A 19761-nucleotide genomic window follows, 5' to 3' on the forward strand; every position below is an offset into this window, starting at 1 on the left:
TTTGGGTTCCTACTCATACATTTACAACGAATTTATTCAATAGAAAATTCAAACATCTAAGTAAATCAGAGCACTAAAAGGTGGGTAAGATATTAATTCAACAACTAGCCTCAAAATTCTGGATCTAAAACGTAGGAACTATGATTCAGGTCACCTGTGCTTTTACAAGAGAATGCGAAATGGATGACTTCTGCACCCCTCCCCCATAAATCAAAGCACAAAGGAAACAAGAAAGGCAACAATCCTATATTTCTACTAATTTCGGAGTGCTTCTGACTTATTTTACATATCATACACAATCAGAACCATAGGTAACCAGTGCATTATCTAAGCTCTGAAAGTACCAAAATTGCATCATTACTGGAAGCAAATTGTTATTAAAAGATACATCAAGCTTTATTACCATGGAAACCAAGTCAATTTGCAAAATCTCTCAGAAGTGTTTATCATCTTCACAAAGGACTGAAATACATATTTGAATAACGCATCTGCAGTGGTCCAATACCAGATTTCACTTGGGAAAATAGTTTGATTGACTTGCAGCTGTAGCACTTATAAATTGTTTCTTTCGTGCTCAAAATAAATCCCATAAAATAATTTGTAGAAAACAGTTTTGCAATTGATTAAACATCTGTTTCATATCTTACAGCAACATTTTTGAATATAATAAATGGATGCAAGATTCAATGAAAGCATAAACATTGCTTTTATAGTGAACCGATCAGCAATGGCCTGTTACCTCAACCTGTACTTTCCTTCCTATTTTCTGTTTTGTTTGTGAAATATTGTACACTGCCCCACACATTTAGGGCATAGAATTATTACAGTGTAGAAGGGGGCAATTGAGCCCATCAAGTCTGCACTGGCTCTTCGAAAGATCATTCCACCTAGGCCGAATCCCCCTCCCTCTAACCCCAACCTAAGGGGCACTTTAGTATGGCCAATCCACCTAACCTGCATATCTTTGGACTGTGGGCGGAAACTGGGCCTGCCAGAGGAAACTCCTCAGACAAGAGGAGAATGTGCAAACTCCACATAGGTAGTCACAGAGGTCGGAATCGAACTCTGGTAGTGGCGCTGTGAGGCAGCAGTGCTAACCACGGGTGTCGCGGTGCCATCTGTTTTGTTAATTTTTTAAATAAGTAATATATTCATAATAATAAATCCTGATTTTCAGAAGTCGATCTTTCAGTTCCTTCAGTTATTTTGGTGAATTCCATGTTCTGGTTTCATGTTGTTTTTACAAACCTTGTCAGTAATGCTTATTTTGATCAATACTTATGCTCTCTTGTAAAACTGAAAGTTGTGTAATATGGAATAGCCTTTGTGAAATGTTCTTAGAAGCAAAACTTCACAGCTCTTGCTGTCATTTTAAAATATTCAACATTGAGAAATATTCTGAATCAAGACATCACTGTGAACTCTGCAGAATCCTCAACAAGTGAAGAATATCCGTTAATTACAATTATCTGAAATTAATGAAAAATTGTCAAATGTTCAAAAATTAAGCTACATCGCCACAAGCATCACCCCAATTTTCCCAGGTATGAAGGCAGCTCTATCATTCACGCTGAACAAGAAAGCTAAAGAAAGGTTTGAAGTAACAAGAAAATAGGTGTCAATCTATGGCCATGAACAAAATGAGAATGCGTTGATCTGAAAATCTGTTAAGCAATAAAAATTGTCAGCCATTCCAGAATGTCAATGTTGCCATGACAATACTTTAGCAGAGCTTCAGACCCAAGAATTATCAGTTCATTGTGAAACAAAATTTAAACCAAAATTAAATGTACATATCGAAATAATTCATCCCACCAACAGTACAAATTTTCTTTAAATTATTTATGTAGGTTTGTTTTCTTCCATTCTTTAGAACACAGAACATACAGTGCAGGAGGCGGCCATTCAGCCCATCGAGTCTGCACCGACCCACTTAAGCCCTCACTTTCACCCTATCCCCTTAACCCAATAACCCCTCCTAACCTTTTTGGTCACTAAGGGCAATTTATCATGGCCAATCCACCCAACTTGCACGTCTTTGGACTGTGGGAGGAAACCGGAGCACCCGGAGGAAACCCACACAGACACGGGGAGAACGTGCAGATTCTGCACAGAGTGACCCAGCGGGGAATCAAACCTGGGACCCTGGCGCTGTGAAGCCACAGTGCTATCCACTTGTGCTATCGTAACATATTTATTCATGACAGATGTCAGATTTTCTTGCTGGTCTATGTCCCACAGATGTTGTAGTGTTCTTGACGGATGGCCTGATTTATATGACAAGAATACTTAATAATAATAATAGCTTATTGTCACAAGTAGGCTTCAATTAAGTTACTGTGAAAAGCACCGAGCTACAAATACTTGTACCTAAAGCTAGAAATGATTTATTAGCATTAACTGTGGGTCAACATACAAAACAACTGATGAATAACAGTATTAACATGCACAAGCAACCTCTCTATTCCAGCTCTTCAGTCAGTCTGAGGTCACCTGACTCTAACATTCACTTATGTACTGATGAGACTCCTAGTGGTCACACAGTGAATCACAACACAACCATGATATCACTACAGATAAAAGCAAATTACTGCGGATGCTGGAATCTGACACCAAAAGAGAAAATGCTGCAAAATCTCAACAGGTCTGGCAACATGTATAGGGAGAGAAAAGAGCTAATGTTTCGAGTCCAGATGGCCCTTTGTCGAAGCTCTTGTTGGTTATCCTCAGGTATTTTGCCCAAGTTGGAGTGTGAATGTTAGCCATGATAGTGGTGGGGTGAGGCAGGAGTAGAAACAGGGTCGCAGAGAAACCAAGCATTAATAACCCCTCTTTGTGAGGGGTTAGTGCGTAGAAGTGGGAATCCTACATTTTTTTTCCCTAACTAGTGAGATGTTCAGCAAAATTAACTGCTTTCCTTGTGTTCACAATGCAGAGAATCAAATTATGAATCTTCTGTAAAGATAACAGAAAATGCTGGAAATACTCTGCAGGTATGGCAACAGCAATGGAGAGGGAAATAAAATGCATGTTTCGGGTCTATGAACTGCCATCAGAATGGGTTTCATGCTGCACCAGGCAGTGCCTTTATATACCAGCACTTCATAAAAACAATTTTGAGATTGGAACTCTAATGATACTACTTAACTGACCTGCACATCTTTCCTATGCATCTCACTTTCAAAAAAGCACAGCTGTACGATTCAATATGGAATGCTGCTAATATTGTTCAGCTTTCCCAGAACACTTTTCTACCAAAACCAGGATCATCCTTTGAACTTAATTCATGTTTCTTGAAGGAAACAGAACCAGAAAAAACACAAATTCTGGTTAGAATATTTGAAGATCTTGAACATTTCGCCACTAGGACAATTTGTCAGTGAACGTGACTGCAGAGCAGGGGTCACATTGTTGAAAGACATGTTGTTGTCACAGTTTCAACCCGCCAGTGAGGATTCATAACACAATATCTTGAAATCTGACTGTTGATACAGACTGGCTCTTATTCTGCCCATAGATTTAAGTGACTATGACAAAAAATTGCAAAATAAAATAGAAGTTGAATTAGCCATTTCAAAACTAAATCTGTCCCCAGTGACCTATGAGAGAGCAACTTGGAAGACTTTTTAATTCTCAGGATGGGGGCATTACATTTATTTTCAGGCAGTGAGTGATTGACCAAGTGGTGACACATCTTTTTGAACGACTGATAGGAATTTCAAACGACCTACTCACTATGTACTTTCAGAAGGCAGCCAAGAGTCAACAACATTGGCTAAAATCACAGAGACCAGAGCAGATAAGGGTGACAAGTAATCTTCACTAAAGGACATTTGCGAAACAGTAGGATTTTTACAATAAACTGTTTCAGTTTTTTGAACTGAGTTCAGTTTACGGTGGCACATTGGTTAGCACTGCTGTCTCACAGCGCCAGGGACCCGGGTTCAATTCCGATCTTGGGTGACTGTGTGGTGTTTGCACATTCTCCCCGCGTCTGCGGGGTTTCCTGCAGGTGCTCTGGTCTCCTCCCACAATACAAAAACATGGGCAAGTGGATTGGCCATGCTAAATTGCCCCTCCTTAGAGTGGGATTGCAGGAATAGGGCAGGGGATTGTGCCAAGGTAGGGTGCTCTTTCGAAGAGTTGGTGCAGATGCGATGGGCCGAATGGCTTCCTTCTGCACTGTAGGGATTCTATGATTCAAATTCCAAACTGCCAATTGGAATCTAAAGAGTCATTTGCTGGATTATTTGTCCAACAACAAAACCATGACACTACTAGGCTCATTACCGAGATTCTTCATTGCCCATTAGGGTAAATCAAAAAATGTTCACCTTTAGAGTGATGTTCACATCCCACACAAGAATTAGCTCTGCTTGGATCAAGTGGGGCATTGAGGTCCAAAATGCCTTGTCTATCCGTAAGACAAGGATGGAGGGGAGTAGTGTCAGTGGAATATGTAGTGTTTGTGACGGAGGTCGAAGCAGATGCTTAAAGTCTTCCCACTGTTTAACTGGAGCAAACTGTGATTCATCGAAGATAGAATATTGGAAAAGCAGTCTGATAAGAGGCAGTGTACCTTGAGGGAGATTCATGGGATGTGAACGTCACTGACATCGCAAGCACTTTGTGCCCACCGTAACCTCCCATAGGTTAGTAGCGATTTACTTTCATGAATCACAGCAATTCATTTGACCCCATATCTCAGGCAGCATAAAATCTATTTTCACCTCAGTAACGACTGTGGCTTAGCTCCCGCTCCCAACTATCTGCCCATGATACGCTAATTTCTTCTTTTGGCACCTTGACTATCCCAATGCCCTCCTGGTCAGCACCCCACTCTTCAGCCTTCAAAAACTTCTGCTCATCAAAAACACATCCCTATATCCTATCCTGTACCAAGTCCGATTCATAGAACATAGAGAAAAACAGCACAGAACAGGTCCTTCAGCCCACGGTGTTGTGCCGAACTTTTGTTCTAGGTTAATCATAGAATTTTGGACACTAAGGGCAATTTATCATGGCCAATCCACCCAACCTACACATCTTTGGACTGTGGGAGGAAACCGGAGCACACACGGGGAGGATGTGCAGACTCCACACAGACAGTGACCCAAGCCGAAATCGAACCTGGGACCCTGGAGCTGTGAAGCAATTGTGCTATCCACAATGCTACCGTGCTGCCCTTAAGAACAAATTAATCCACACTCCATTATTCTACCGTAATCCATGTACCTATCCAATAGCCGCTTGAAGGTCCCTAATGTTTCCGACTCAACTATTTCCACAGGCAGTGCATTCCATGGCCCCACTACTCTCTGGGTAAAGAACCTACCTCTGACATCCACCCTATATCTTCCACCATTTACCGTAAATTTATGTCCCCTTGTAATGGTTTGTTCCACCCGGGGGAAAAGTCTCTGACTGTCTACTCTATCTATTCCCCTGATCATTTTATAAACCTCTATCGAGTCGCCCCTCATCCTTCTCCATTCTAATGAAAAAAGGCCTAGCACCCTCAACCTTTCCTCGTATGACCCACTCTCCATTCCAGGCAACGTCCTGGTAAATCTCCTTTGTACCTTTTCCAAAGCTTCCACATCCTTCCTAAAATGAGGCGACCAGAACTGCACACAGTACTCCAAATGTGGCCTGACCAAGGTTTTGTACAGCTGCATCATCACCTCACGGCTTTTAAATTCAATCCTTCTGCTAATGAACGCTAGCACACCATAGGCCTTCTTCACAGCTCTATCCACTTGAGTGGCAACTTTCAAAGATCTATGAACATAGACCCCAAGATCTCTCTGCTCCTCTACATTGCCAAGAACCCTACCGTTAATCCTGTATTCCGCATTCATATTTGTCCTTCCAAAATAGACAACCTCACACTAGTCAGGGTTAAACTCCATTTGCCACTTCTCAGCCCAGCTCTGCATCCTATCTATGCCTCTTTGCAGCCCTCCTCACTATCCACAACTCCACCAATCTTCGTATCATCTGCAAATTTACTGACCCACCCTTCAACTCCCTCATCCAAGTCATTAATGAAAATCACAAACAGCAGAGGACCCAGAACTGATCCCTGCGGTACGCCACTGGTAACTCGGCTCCAGGCTGAATATTTGCCATCCACCACCACTCTCTCACTTCTACCGGTTAGCCAGTTCGTTATCCAACTGGCCAAATTTCCCACTATCCCATGCCTCCTTACTTTCTGCATAAGCCGACCATGGGGAACCTTATCAAATGCCTTACTAAAATCCATGTACACTACATCCACTGCTTTACCTTCATCCACATGCTTGGTCACCTCCTCAAAGAAGTCAATAAGACTTGTAAGGCAAGACCTACCCCTCACAAATCCGTGCTGACTATCCCTATCAAGCAGTGTGTCTTTCCAGATGCTCAGAAATCCTATCCCTCAGTACCCTTTCCATTACTTTGCCTACCACCGAAGTAAGACTAACTGGCCTGTAATTCCCAGGGTTATCCCTATTCCCTTTTTTGAACAGGGGCACGTCATTCGCCACTCTCCAATCCCCTGGTACCACCCCTGTTGACAGTGAGGACGAAAAGATCATTGCCAATGGCTCTGCAATTTCATTTCTTGCTTCCCATAGAATCCTTGGATATATCCCGTCAGGCCCGGGGGACTTGTCTATCTTCAGGTTTTTCAAAACGCCCAACACATCTTCCTTCCTAACAAGTATCTCCTCGTGCTTACCGGTCTGTTTCACACTGTCCTCTCCAACAATATGGCCCCTCTCGTTTGTAAATACTGAAGAAAAGTACTCGTTGAAGACCTCTCCTATCTCTTCAGACTCAATACACAATCTCCCGCTACTGTCCTTGATCGGACCTACCCTCGCTCTAGTCATTCTCATATTTCTCACATATGTGTAAAAGGCCTTGGGGTTTTCCTTGATCCTACCCGCCAAAGATTTTTCATGCCCTCTCTTAGCTCTCCTAATCCCTTTCTTCAGTTCCCTCCTGGCTATCTTGTATCCCTCCAGCGCCCTGTCTGAACCTTGTTTCCTCAGCCTTACACAAGTCTCTTTCTTCCTCTTAACAAGACATTCAACCTCCCTTGTCACCCATGGTTCCCTCACTCGACCATCTCTTCCCTGCCTGACAGAGACATACATATCAAGGACACATAGTACCTGTTCCTTGAATAAGTTCCACATTTCACTTGTGTCCTTCCCTGACAGCCTATGTTCTCAATTTATGCACTTCAATTCCTGTCTGATAGCATTGTATTTACCCTTCCCCCAATTGTAAACCTTGCCCTGTTGCACGCACCTATCCCTCTCCATTACTAAAGTAAAAGTCACAGAATTAAGGGCAGCACGGTAGCATGGTGGTTAGCATAAATGCTTCACAGCTCCAGGGTCCCAGGTTCGATTCCCGGCTGGGTCACTGTCTGTGCGGAGTCTGCACGTCCTCCCCGTGTGTGCGTGGGTTTCCTCCGGATGCTCCGGTTTCCTCCCACAGTCCAAAGATGTGCGGGTTAGGTGGATTGGCCATGCTAAATTGCCCGTAGTGTCCTAAAAAAGTAAGGTTAAGGGGGGGTTGTTGGATTACGGGTATAGGGTGGATACGTGGGTTTGAGTAGGGTGATCATTGCTCGGCACAACATCGAGGGCCGATGGGCCTGTTCTGTGCTGTACTGTTCTATCTATGTAATTGTAGTCACTACCTCCAAAATGCTCCCCCACTAACAAATCTATCACCTGCCCTGGTTCATTACCAAGTACCAAATCCAATATGGCCTCCCCTCTGGTCGGACAATCTACATACTGTGTTAGAAAAGCTTCCTGGACACACTGCACAAACACCACCCTATCCAAACTATTTGATCTAAAGAGTTTCCAATCAATGTTTGGGAAGTTGAAGTCACCCATGACTACTACCCTGTGACTTCTGCACCTTTCCAAAATCTGTTTCCCAATCTGTTCCTCCACATCTCTGCTGCTATTGGGGGGCCTGTAGAAAACTCCCAACAAGGTGACTGCTCCTTTCCTATTTCTGACTTCTACCCATACTACCTCAGTCGGCAGATCCTCCTCGAACTGCCGTTCTGCAGTTGTTATACTATCTCTAATTAACAATGCCACCCCCCCCCCCCCCCCACCTCTTTTACCATCCTCCCTAATCTTGTTGAAACATCTATAACCAGGGACCTTCAACAACCATTTCTGCCCCTCTTCTATCCAAGTTTCCGTGATGGCCACCACATCGTAGTCCCAAGTACCGATCCATGCCTCAAGTTCAACCACCTTATTCCTGATGCTTCTTGCATTGAAGTCTACACACTTCAACCCATCTCCTTGCCTGCAAGTACTCTCCTTTGTCAGTGTTACCTTCCCCACTGCGTCACTACACGCTTTGGCGTCCTGAATATCGGCTTCCTTAGTTGCTGAACTACAGATCCGGTTCCCATTCCCCAGCCAAATTAGTTTAAACCCTCCCGAAGACTACTAGAAAACCTCCCTCCCAGGATATTGGTGCCCCTCTGGTTCAGATGCAACCCGTCCTACTTGTACAGGTCCCACCTTCCCCAGAATGCGCTCCAATTATCCAAATACCTGAAGCCCTCCCTCCTACACCATTCCTGCAGCCACGTGTTCAACTGCACTCTCTCCCTATTCCTATCCTCGCTATCACGTGGCACCGGCAACAAACCAGAGATGACAACTCTGTCTATCCTGGCTTTTAACTTCCAGCCTAACTCCCTAAACTTGTTTATTACCTCCACACCCCTTTTCCTACCTACGTCGTTGGTACCAATGTGCACCACGACTTCTGGCTGCTCACCCTCCCCCTTCAGGATCCTGAAGACTCAGTTATCTTCCCTGTCCTTGTTGAGCTATTTGGTCACCTGTCCATCAAAGCCTCAAATTTTAAATTTTCATCCTCTTAGCCTTGCCCCTTCTTAACCCTTGTCCTTCAACTGACTTTCTCTACTTCAACAACTTGCAACAGTTCTTTGTATTGTCATTTAATGAAACAAAGTTGATGCTGATTACTGTGCTCTTCAGTCAAAGTTACCTAAAATGATAGTTGGACTGATGTCCGTAGGGAAAAAAACAAAGTCAATCCTCCTTGGCAAAAAACTCAGGTGGAAGAACATGGAAAAGTGTACATGACGACTCAAGATTTTGTCCATTGAGCAGGTGAGCCACACTAACCAGGTGCCCGGTTTGATTTTCTATCTGTAGCGAACAACCTGCCCTGGCAGGGAAACTACAATTTGCCTCAGCATTCTTGGGTTATGGAAAGGAAAGGGGGGGAAAAAAGGAATGGGATCAAGTTGCCCATTTCTAATTAGCATTTAGTAATCCCCTTACAAATATATATGTTGGACGAAAACAGAATTAGGTTTAGCTGTAGTGCCTGCTCACTTGTGCTATCGAGACTCACATGAAACCTTGGCACTTGAGGCATCAGATAATGCCTTGTGCCCATTCAGCTGTATTGCTAACATCAAATCAATTCATTAAGTTTTAAAAAATTGAAAACAAAACAAAATATCAAAATATTAAAACAAAGTCCTGCTTGGCTTCTCATAAGCTTCTCCACGTATATAACCCCAAAATGTAAGGTTATGGTGTTGAATTCATGTCAGAAAGCAGAAGAGGTAAAATCACAAGCAAACATTTCAACTGGTGATGTCTGATTTAAAAAGGAACAAAAACCTAAAACAAACCACTGCCGAGACCATCATCTGACTTGGTCCAATTATTCATCTTAACATACTAACATTGTGAGTCAACTGTTCACGTCATCGCCGACTGGAGCCAAGATCAAGTGCAGTGCTCAGCTGAGATAGAAGGTTGGTGACAATTGAACCCGGGGTGCAAATGTGATGGATTCAGTTTCCATTTCAAAGTCTTACATTATGTCCTGATGTCTAAATTTCTATCATTTCTGTTTGCATTTATAAATCTGTACAAACTGTCAATGCAAACCGGTCATGCTACAATTATAACTTGCTGACAAAATCGTGCGAAAGTACCTCAACAGACAGGACGATGTAATTACAGTATAAACGTACAGTCAGTTTCGATGATAAATGCGTACTTAAGAATTTGTAATGCATAAATGTTGACAAAGTGTGTGTAAAATACGGGCGCAGCTGATGAAGACAACCTTCACACCCTCTGTTGGGGGCGTTCAATAGTTCAAACAAACTGACTCACTTATCCATCCAGTTGTCAGGTACAACTGCTTGTTTGAAATCAATGTGGGTGCTGGTCCCATGTACTTTTCTCAAATGGACCTCTAGTTAACAAAGATGTTCAGCATTTTTATGGAAATCGCGCTTCCACTGTAAAAGCAGGCCGCAAATTTGTTATTTGTTAGTCAATGGCTACTCATTACACCTTTCTGATATTTGAACTAACTATGTTTGGTGTAGCTTTGATCATCTCTGCTGGTTTGCTTTCAATAAATTTCCCACATGACCAACTGATTTAGCATTTTCATGGGAAAATATTCAAACACAACATTCCCCCAGTATGATTTTCATGCAAAAAATACAACCATTCCACACATTTTCTTAGTTTCGAGCATACATAACAAAATCACATGCCCATAGAACAAATATAGGAATGTAGGAACATCGGAGCAGGGGTAGGCCATTTGGCACCTCAAGCGCACTCTGCCATTCAACTCGATCTTTGCTGATCGTCTACCTCAATGTCTTCTTCCTGCACTATCTCCATATCCCATGATGCCATTGGTATTTAGAAATCTATCAACCTCTGCTTTGAATATACCAACGAATGAGCCTCCTCAGCCATCTCGGGTAGAGAATTCCAAACATTCAACAGCCAGAGTGTAAAAATTCCATTTCACCTCAGTTCCACTTGGCCCACTTCTAATGCCTAGACTGTGTCTTCTACTTAGACACACACACACACCCCCCCCGCCCCCAACCTAACTACCACCACCAAAATAAATGTCCCTCCTGCATTTGCCCTGTCAAGCCCAGTAAGAATTTTGTATATTTCAAGAGGTCATTCCTCATTCTTATAACTCCAGGAAATACTGACGTGTATTCCAGAAGGTCCTCAATCTTTCTTCATAGGACAATCTTGGTAATCAAGGGATTAGCCTGATGAACCTTTGTTGCGTTCCCTCTATTACCGGTATATCCTTCCTTCAGAAAGGAGACAAAAACTGCGCACAATGCTCCAGGTGTGGACTCTACACAAAGCTGCAGCAAGACTGCCTTACTCTAATCCCCTTGCAGTAAAGGTTAACATTCCTAATTTCTTGTTGCATGTTAGTTTTCATAATAATCTTTTTTAATAATAATCTTTATAGTCACAAGTAGACTTACATTAACACAGCAATGAAGTTCCCGTGAAAAGCCTCTAGTGGCCACATTCCGGCGCCTGGTCGGAAGAGAATTCAGAATGTCCAAATGACAAAACAAGTACATCTTTCGGGACTTGTGGGAGGAAACCAGAGCACGCTGAGGAAACCCACCCAGATACAGGGAGAATGTGCAGACTCCGCACAGACAGTGACCCAAGCCGGGAATCGAACCTGGGACCCTGGAGCTGTGACATAATAGTGCTAACCACTGTGCTACCGTGCCACCCAATGACTTATGAACAAAAACTCCAAGGTCCTTTAAGACATCAACACTCCCCATCTACTCCCTAGTTAAGAATTATTCTGCATTTCTATTTTTCCTACCAAAGTGCATAACTTCACATTTTTCCACATTATATTCCATTTGCCATGTTCTTGCCCGCTCACTTAACCTGCCTAATTCCTGCTGACGCCTCTTTGCACCCTCCTCACAATTCTCATTCCCACCGAGTTTTGTGTCATCAGCAAACTTGAAAATATTACATTTGGACCCCACATCAAAATCACTGATAGTCTGTGTACAGCTGGGGCCCCAAGCACTAAATCTTGTAATAACCTACTAATCACAGCCTGCAATCCTGAGATTGACCCATTTATAACTACACTTTGTTTCCTGTGCATTAACCTCACAACGATCCGTTTATCCTTACTCTGTTTTCTGTTAACCAAACCTTAATACATGCCTGTACATGACCCGAATCCCATTTCCTCCAATTTCTTTTACTAATCTCTTGTGTGGGGATTTCTCAAAAGCCTTCTGAAAATCCAAACATGCATCATCCACTGGTTCTCCCTTCTCTATCCTGTTAAGCAATACTTCACCTGGTTTGTCAAACATAATTTTCCTTTCATAAATCCTTGTTGATTCTGTCCAATCCTACCATTATTTTCTAAGTGCTCAGTAATCATATCCTTTCTAATAGATTCTAGAACATTCCCTGTTACTGATGTCAGGCTCACAGATCTGTAAGTTCCCTGTTTTTGCTCTCCTTCCTTTCTTAAATAGTGGGGTTACATTTACTACTTTCCAATCCATGCGCACGGATGGAATCTATATAATTCTGAAAGATGATCATCAATGCATTCGATATCTCTACAACCACCTTTTTCAACACTCTGGATGTAGATCATCTGGTCCAGGGGATTTGTCAACTTCCAGTCACATTCATTTATATAGCACTACTCTTTACTAATATTAATTTCTTTCAGATCTCAATCTCACTATTCCTTGGTTCCCCAATATTTCAGGGAGTTTTTTTATATCTTCCTCCATGAAGACACACAAGTATTTGCTTAGTTTCTCTGGCATTTCCATATTACCCATTATAAATTCTACATTCTCTGCCTATAATGGACCCACATTTGTTTTCACTAATCTTTCTCTTTTTACATACCTATAGAGGCTTTGATGTTCCTCACTAGTTTACTTTCATATTTTATTTTCATTTTCTTTATCAACTTCTAGGTTCTCCTTCGCTGATTTTTAAAAAAAATACTCCCAATCCCTCAGGTCCAGAACCTTTCTTTGGGCAATTTTATATGCCTCTTCCTTCGGTCTACTAGAATTTCCAACTTCTCTTGTTGGCCATGGTTGGATCACTTTTCCTGCTGCCATATTATGCCTGAAAGGGAAGTAATTTGTTGCAAACTATGCATTAATTCTTTAAAAGTTAGCCATTGCCTGTCTACCATCATATCTTTTAATGTAGTTCCCCAATTTACCTCAGCCAACTTGCCCCACATATTTTGGTGCTTCAATGAAAGAAAAACTTAAGAACAATGATCAATGGCTTCGTGGGGGGGGGGGGGGGGGGGGGGGGGGGGTGTTTACATTGGGATAAAAATGGTATGTTTAAATAAAAAGGTCAAGGTGAAAGAAAAAGGTCACAGTCTGAAGTTGGTGAACTCAATGTTGAGTCCCGAGGACTGTTTCACTGGAACATTGCAACAGGCCAATGACGGACATGTGGGCATGAGGGCAAGATGCTGAGTTGAAATGGCAAGCGACAGGAAGGTTGGGTTCATGCTTGCAGACTGAGTGAAAGTGTTCCGCAAAGCAGTCACCCAGTCTGTGTTCAGTTTCCCCAATCTAGAGAAGACCACATTTAGAGTAGCGAATAAGAGAATACAGTAGACCAGCTTGAAGGAGGTGCAAGTGAAATGTTGTTTCACCTGAAATGAGTGCTTGGGATCTTAAACGGTGAGAAGATGAAGAGGCAGGTGTCACACCTTCTGCAACTGCATAGGGAGGTGCTGTGGAAAGGGGGGTGAGGAGTTGAGGTTGATGGAGGGGGGGACCAGGGTGTCATGGAGGGAGTGGTCCCTGCAATATGCTGACATAGTGGGGTACTGAGGGGAAGATGTGTTTTGTGATGGGACCATGCTGGAATTGGTGGAAATGACAAAGGATGATCCTGCACATGTTCAGACTGATGATGTGAAAAGTGAGCAGAAGAGGGACTCCATCAGGGCTCTCGGAGGGAAGGGAAGGGGTAAATGCAAATATGTGGGAAATGGGTCGAACCCCAGTTGAGTTTCATGTCAACCACATAGGCATGAGAGGAAACCTCACTTAAGCAAAAAGGCAAACATGTCAGAGGCACCATTTTTGAAGGTGGCACCATTGGAACAGATGTGACAGAAGTGGGGAAAATGGAATGAATATCTTACAGGAAGCGGAGTGTGAAGAGCTGTAGTCGGGGTAGCTGTGGGAGTCAGTGGGCTTGTAATAACTACTGGTGGTCAGCCTATCACCAGAAATGGTGACACAGAGGTCAAGGAAGTGAAGGTCAACAACAGAGATGGACCATGTGAAAGGTGAGAGGGGTAGAAATTGGAAGCAAAAATAAAATCGATATGTTTTCCAGATCAAGACCAGAGTGAATTGGCACCAATACAGTCAGCATTGTAATGGAAAAAGATTTGAGGGAGCAGACCCGAGTAGTACTAGAACAGTGAATGTTCCAAACACCTTTACTTCACTCTCTTCATAACTAATTCTCCCTGAGTATCCCTCAACATCGGCAATTTTTAAAAAGTATAGCAAAAATCCAGTAATAGGTACCACATCTCTTTGGGGTTGCTTCTGAGATAAAAGCAACAACTGGCTTCTCAAGACAAACTTTCTTCACAGACCCAGCTTTTTGGAAGTTAACTGCTATTCTTGCCGTGGCTGAGGTCGAAAACAACAGTGCCACCTTTTACTTTTTGCCTATCCACCCTGAAAGACGAATACATTTGGGACTTTCAGTCTCCAACCTTAGTCACACTGCAACCATGTTTCAGTATTGGCAATCTGTTTACTTCTATTTGTGCCATTAATTAATCTACCTTGTATCAAAAGCGTGTGCATTCAGATGGAATGCCTTTAATTAAGTCTTACTATATCTCTGGCCTTAACTGCTGGTGCACTATTATATTTGTATGCTCTGTCCCTTTCTGCCACACTCTGATAACCATCTTCCGTATTGCTATCCTACCCTCTTACCTTCTTCTATCTCTGTCTCCAATTTAACACATCTTACCGTAACCCCACTATTTTGTTTAAAGCCCTCTCCGTTGCCAGAACACTGGTTCCAGCATGATTTGAGGTGAACCCGTCCCAAAGGTACTGCTCCCATATTCCCCGATACTGATGCCAGTGCCTGGATCTCAACGCCCATTTCACCCACACCAATCTTTGCGCAAATGTGCTCGTGGCTTACCTCTGAGGTTTTGTCGAAGTATTACATGGCTGACACAGGAGCTCTCTGATCAAGTTTTATTGACATGTGCACATGGAGGGCAAAGCCAGTGGAATTCACTGGTATTACTCCAAATTAATCTAGTAAGCAGAAACATTTATAGCTTGATTAACCAATAGAATTTGTAGTTGCATTCTAATCCTTCATTTGCTTGTCACATACACCAATACCACAATTAAACTTGCATTTTAGACCAATGAAAGGATAGAACATAGAACATACAGTGCAGAAGGAGGCCATCCGGCCCATCGAGTCTGCACTCGACCCACTTAAGTCCTCACTTCCACCCTATCCCCGTAACCCAATAACCCCTCCTAACCTTTTTTGGACACTAAGGGCAATTTAGCATGGCCAATCCACCTAACCTGCACTTATTTGGACTGTGGGAGGAAACCGAGCACACAGAGGAAACTCACGCAGACATGAGGAGAACGTGCAGACTCCACACAGACAGTGACCCAACGGGGAATCGAACCTGGGACCCTGGCGCTGTGAACCTGAAGTATTGTGATTTAGAATTGTATGGAGAGATTAGAGAAACTGGGATTCTTTTCAAAGGATGAATTTATATCCAAAATTATGAAGGCTTTTGATAGACTAGTTAAGGAGAAACCGTTTCAACTGGAAGGATGCTAATAGCCAAAAGGTACAGATTTAAGATAGTTGGCAAAAGAACGATATTGATGATGTGAGGAATTCTTTTTTTAAAAGATTGTTAGCTCAAATGCACTATTTGAAAGGTTAGTGGAAGCAAATTCAATCATAAATTTCTTAAGGGAATTCAATTAGTACTTGAAAGGGCCATGGGCAAAGAGCAGGGGGGAAACTAACTGATTGGTTCTTTCAAAGAGTTGACATGGACTCAGAGCTCAACTGAGTAGCTGCCGTCTCCCAGAGAACAGATAAACATTCGTCCATCTTCCTTAAACAGGTTCGACACCAAAACCATAAAGATCACCGAGCTCAGCCTGGATCGACCCCAAGATATCAACCCTAGAAGAACCATGTCACTTTAATCTTTATTGAACTTGATGTGTGTACATGGAAGTTGGGAGTGCTTTTATTATTTTACTTTGATTGGGTTAATTGCAATAAAAAACTACCTATGCTCTTTTTTCAAAAATCCATGAAAACCTGTCTGTTTGCGTCTTCCTCAGTCACAGCGTGCAAACAGAGAAACACCCACTAGATTGGCAAGCATATTTACTTTGTTAAATAGCTTTGGTCAAACAAGAAGTGGGAGGAGGGAAGCATTCTACCTCTCCTTGCCTGATCGTAACAATATTAAGAACCAAACCGACTAGCCAAGTAGATTTGTACATGGGGTCTCTCATTGCTTTGCTCTGGTATCATGGGTCAGATTTCAAGATACAGACTGCATTTACGTAGTAACTGTCGAGTCAGTGAGAGACAATACCACTCTGCAGCATAAATGCACAAAAGATAAAATTACTATACAGTTCTGCGAAACAATATATTAAAATCATAACATACACAGACACAGACTGATTGCTTCCATTTTCTTTTAGTTTTAAAAGAAATATTTGCAAAAAAAAGTTGAATTGGAATGAATCTCATCTTGGTGTACTACCACCATTTAATTCTGGATATGCTCTTCACAAATCGATGCATTAGATGCTGGAAGAGAAATGATAAATACGGGAACACACAGTATTTCAGGTAATTGTGGAATAATTTGGCATAAGGGCGCAGTGCGGTGCAAGTACAAAATAAAAACCATTTCAACAGGAACAAGTTACAAAAGAATTCAACATTACACAATTTAAATCTTCATGGGTGTCCAGAGTGGAGGATCTTGAATTTTTGAAAGAACCAAAAAACCTAGCAGAAAAAGTAGCAAGAAATTATTAACTGTGGACAGTGTTCGTTTTATTGGATATGCAGAGGGGAGAAACTGTCTTTGAAAAGGTCTTCTGCTAAAGGCCTTAAAAGTATTCCAAACTAACAGTTTAATAGAAAGAGGCCACGTACAGTTTTAAAGGACACACAATGAGAAGCATTATGCAGATAGAGCAGCTGTAAAGTACTTCTTGAAATAAAAAAAATGCAAATCTCACAAATATATACAAGTAAGAGGTGGTCAGTTTATTGGTAAGAGGTGGTCAATAAAACATTCCAACTTGGATATGGGGTGGGTGTGGGTGGATGGGTGAGGGAAGAAGAGATAAAGAAATTAAGAAAAGGCATTGGCTTCTGCTTTTTTAAAAAATGAGATGATTGACAAGTATACCTTGCAAAACTGGCAGATAGCAGACTAGATAACTACTTTATCTTTTTATTAAGCTAAGATAAACCAGGTTTGTCTGCTCAATTATAAAAAATACAAGTAGACAAAACAAATAACCAGACAAATACAAGTAGACAAAACAAATAAATGAGGAGGGTGAGGTTGACATCATTAGATGCTTTGCAGTTACTTCTGCACTTAGTAGATCCAGTTAGAAGCTCAAGGAAATGCAATTTTTTCTTAGTGGGGTCTAGCTGAATTAAACCATAGACTGGGACACAAGTGTAAGTTTGAGAACTGAGCTAAACAATGCTAGACTATAATCATCGCAGTCAGCAATTTATGAAATAGACTGCCACCTGCAGGAAATGCTTAATCCATTCAGGTCACATTTCTACAAAATCTTGAAGAGCAAATCGACAGTAGTTTAAGTGGAAACATTTCTGAACAATCAGGTCAGGGACTAGATGAAAAGAGGTCTGGTGGATTAAATTACATTTTTTCCCAAAGGTTTTGTTTAAAAATATATATTTAAAATATTATAGAGCAACAAGCCTGGAGTTTGGTAGACTAAAGTTTACAAATAATGGTAACTTTTCCTGATGAATGGGAACAATTGAAGGGTTTTCCAAAAAACACTCTCACAAACAATCATAGTGAACCTGTTGTCTTTCCTAATACAATCACCTCAGAAATTCCCCATGGCTCAGTGGTGAATATACCATAAACAAGCAATTTTAATGAGGAAGGACCCAGATCCAATCCTTGACCGCAACCACGGTGGCAATGGGAACTTAAAGCAATTAGTGCCCTGTCCAAAATGATCATTCACTATGCAATAATCTCTGCAAACATGTGGATGCCAGGTTAATGCGACACTGTGGCACAGTGGTTAGTTCTGCTGCCTCACAGCGCCAGGGACCCGGGTTCGATTCCGGCCTTGGGTGACTGTCAGTGCGGAGTTTCCATGCTTTCCCATGTCTGCATGGGTTTCCTCCCGGTGCTCAGATTTCCTCGTACAATTCAAAGATGTGCAGGTTAGGTGGATTGGGCATGATCAATACACAGGGTGGGTGACAGATATAGGGCAAGGGAGTGCATCTAGGCTGACTCGATGGACTGAATGGCCTCCACCTGCACTGTAAAGATTCTATGAATGGTGATGCACATTGGTTGCTCTCATGTTTTTTCTCAAAATGGGAGTACTATATAAATGCAAAATGCTATTGATGTCTGTACTCATGGTTCAATATTATTGATGTTGTCCAAGTTAGTATAAGAATAGCAAATTAAGAACTGGAAGGCTGTTGGTACAAATTGAGCCGAACCATAGCATGTTCACCACATTTAAAAGAGAAGTAAAGGAGAAATGAAACGGAAGAAATGAGAAAGTCTGAAAGAAAACTACACCATCAGGCTTTTATATGAAAACCAAGTCTATAATGTAGACTTGCAAAAGTCACTTCATCAGTTGAGGTAAAGAGGTGACAGATTCATGTTCTATAAATATTGTTCCTAAACACGTACCTTCCCCAATACTAAGGTTTACAAAAATTAGTCCATAACAGAAGGCACAACATGATTAACTTTATATACTGGTGCAGCATAATGCTGAAATGTCAGTACAACATAGAAACAAGTGGCGCACTCGGGATCGTAAACTGAAACCATGGGCCATTAGTAAATTAATGCTCGAAGCGAATATCTCTTGTAGCACAAATTGAGTTTCCAAAGATATCGTGCTCAGCAGGATGTTGCTATACTGTTTACTTTTCTGTCAGCAATGCAAGCTTAAGAATAACTTATACTCATTTCCTTCCAGATTGTATGACTGCACCCTTATGGTGTACAGGCATGTCTCAGGGATTTTAAACAGAAGGCTTTGAAAATCTATAAAGAAGAATTTTCTTCTACTAAGACTAAGCTCCAAACAAATACCTCCACATCCCCGCTCAGTCACATCCAGTAATCATTTTCATTTCTACTAAGGCCAAGGCACAACAATTTTCAGCTGCTTTATCAATGATCTCTCCAACATAAGGTCAGAGGTGGGGATGTTCACTGATGATTGCATAATGTTCAGTACCATTTGCGACTCCTCAGATACTGAACCATTCCATGTCCATATACAGCAACGAGATCGAGACAATATTCAGGCTTGGGCTGAAAAGTGACAAGTAACACGGCAGGACTTCAGCTGAATCCCCATTATCAACAGGCTAGAAGTTACCATTGACCAGAAACTCAACTTGTTAAGTCATGAAAGTACTGTGGCGAGGGCAGCACGGTGGCACAGTGGGTGAGCCCTGCTGCCTCACAGAGCCGAGGTCAAAGGTTTGATCCCGGCTCTGGGTCACTGTCCATGTTTAGTTTGTATATTCT

The 19761-nt window shown here is 42.0% G+C and overlaps 1 protein-coding gene across 1 annotated transcript in view; it reads right to left on the reverse strand.

Moving 5' to 3' along the window:
- Positions 1–19761, reverse strand: part of eif3hb (eukaryotic translation initiation factor 3, subunit H, b) — a 195208-nt gene that overhangs the window by 114787 nt on the left and 60660 nt on the right. The window lies entirely within an intron of this gene.

Source organism: Scyliorhinus canicula, chromosome 10 (assembly GCF_902713615.1).
Source record: "Scyliorhinus canicula chromosome 10, sScyCan1.1, whole genome shotgun sequence".
Lineage (NCBI taxonomy): Eukaryota > Metazoa > Chordata > Chondrichthyes > Carcharhiniformes > Scyliorhinidae > Scyliorhinus > Scyliorhinus canicula.